We start from the raw sequence: 2,464 nt of genomic DNA, 5'->3' as shown, positions 1-2,464 counted from the left end.
TTGGATAATTGGACCCATCAATATTCATTACATTGGTTAGGTGGACCTAAAGTCCTAGCGGTTCCATCCATTGCAGATTCGGTTAGTGATCACCTTTGTTTCTATTATCTTTCTCTAGTTTTTATTTTCAGTAGATCTTGCTCAAAAATGAAATTCGATTGTCCAGATAATTAGGGAAGACGATGGTTCTAATACTTATTTTGTTAAATCCCCGTGGGAACGATATTTTTATACTACTTGATAACTAGTGCACTTGCTAGGGTTATATATTTATAGCTATCAAGTTTTTGGCGCCGTTGCCGGGGATTTAATCCTAAAATAATATTAGAATTTGTTAACCTTGATTAATTTGGACTTTTTATTTCTGTTATTATTTTTATTATTATTCTATTTTCCTATTTCTTTTTATTTCTGTTATTATTTTTATTTTTATTTGTTTGTTCGAATTCTTGTTAGTTCAGAATTACTAGTGCATGACACGCACTAAACAGGAAGGATTAGCAGAATTCGATCCTGAGATTGAAAAGAGCTTTTGTTTGTTGCAAAGGGCCAACAAAGGAAAAGCAAGAGAAGAGGTTGCTATTTGCGAACTAACCATAGAGATAAAAGGAGAGATGGCAGAAGGAAATCGCACCCTCTTGGATTATGCTTGTCCAAACATTAATGGGGCGACATCCAGCATTTGCAAGCCCACCATCCATATAAACAATTTTGAAATAAATACTGCAATAATTCAAATGATCCAAACAAACATTCAGTTTAGTGGGTTACCAAGTGATGACCCTAATGCACACATTGTTAACTTCCTTGAAATATGTGATACATTTAAACACAATGGAGTTAGTGATGATGCGATTAGGCTAAGATTATTTCCTTTTTCATTGCGTGATAGAGCTAAAGATTGGCTCAACTCACTCCCTGCAGGAAGCATCACCACTTGGAATGATCTAACCCAGAAATTTTTGGCTAAATATTTCCCACCCTCCAAAACAGCAAAGTTAATTAATGATATTACTACTTTTGCTCAATTTGAGAGGGAATCCTTGTATGAAGCATGGGAAAGATTCAAGGAGATGCTTAGGAGGTGTCCCCACCATGAGATACCAATTTGGCGACAAATACAAACTTTTTATAATGGTGTTACCCCCTCTAATCAATTCATTATTGATGCAGCCGCAGGTGGTACAATCATGAGGAAAACTCCAGAGGAAGCATATGACTTGGTGGAGGAGATGGCATCAAACAGCTACCAGTGGAGCAATGATCGAACCAATCAGAGGGGAGTACAGCACATTGATTCCTTTGCATCCTTATCTACGCAAATAGCCAATTTAAATAAAAGACTGGATAATTTTAGTATTGCAGCCATGAATACACCATCTAGCATCTCATGCAATTTATGTGGTCAAATAGGACATATTAATTTTGATTGTCAATTAAACAGTCCTTTTATTTCCCATGAGAATGCTAATTTTATCTATCATGCTAGTAGGTCAAACTACAACCCATATTCAAATACATACAACCCAGGGTGGAGGAGTCATCCAAACTTTTCATGGAGCAAGAATCAGCAAAAGGCACCCATGGGATTCCAACCACAGCCGCCCCCACAAGAAAAGAAGAGTAATTTGGAAGAGATGATTTCTAAGTCCATCAATGCTACTGAAGCAAGATTCCAAAGCCATGAAGCATCGATTAAGAACTTAGAAGTTCAAATGGGGCAGGTGGTGAGCATGTTATCAGAGAGGAAAGAAGGAAGGCTGCCCAGCAACATAGAAAAGAATCCCAGAGAGCATGTGAACTCCATAGCTGTAGGAAGCGGGAAGGCAGTTGGTGAAATCCAAAAAGAAGACAAGAAAGCTGATGTGGCCAATCTACAAAAGGAGGATGAGGGAAGTACACCTAAACTGAATTTACATGAAATTAAACTCCCTATCCCCTACCCTAGAAGAATTTTGAAAGCTAACTTAGATAGACAATTTGAGAAATTTTTAGAAGTTTTCAAAAAAATACACATTAATCTCCCCCTTCTTGATGTATTGTCACAGATGCCGAAATATGCCAAATTCTTGAAGGAGGTGATGTCAAATAAAAGGAAATGGGAGGAATGTGAGATGGTAAATTTGAACGAAGAATGCTCAGCCATCCTCCAAAATAAATTGCCCCCAAAGCTTCAGGATCCAGGGAGTTTTTCTATACCTTGCACCATAGGGAGAACTGAATTTGAAAAAGCTTTATGTGATCTTGGTGCTAGTATAAATTTAATGCCCTACTCTATTTTTAAAAGGCTGGGATTGCATGAACTAACATCTACCACTATTACCCAACAGTTGGCCGATCGAAGCATTAAATACCCTAGGGGAATAGTGGAAGATGTCTTAGTTAAAGTAGGGAATTTCATCATCCCTGTTGATTTCATTGTGTTGGATATGGAGGAGGATAGATCGATGCCATTAATTTTAGG

General features: G+C 37.5%; 1 non-coding gene across 1 annotated transcript; it reads right to left on the bottom strand.

Annotated features, from left to right (window-relative positions):
• Nucleotides 1-995: 995 nt before the first annotated feature.
• Nucleotides 996-1,102, bottom strand: LOC148803164 (small nucleolar RNA R71). The gene has a single exon (XR_016081576.1). It is a non-coding gene; the product is annotated as a small nucleolar RNA R71 (small nucleolar RNA).
• Nucleotides 1,103-2,464: the final 1,362 nt, after the last annotated feature.

This window comes from Nelumbo nucifera, chromosome 1 (assembly GCF_055504915.1).
Source record: "Nelumbo nucifera cultivar China Antique chromosome 1, China Antique-T2T, whole genome shotgun sequence".
Classification (NCBI taxonomy): domain Eukaryota; kingdom Viridiplantae; phylum Streptophyta; class Magnoliopsida; order Proteales; family Nelumbonaceae; genus Nelumbo; species Nelumbo nucifera.
The sequence above is the reverse complement of the archived record's forward strand: the minus strand, read 5'-3'. Positions and strand labels throughout refer to the sequence as shown.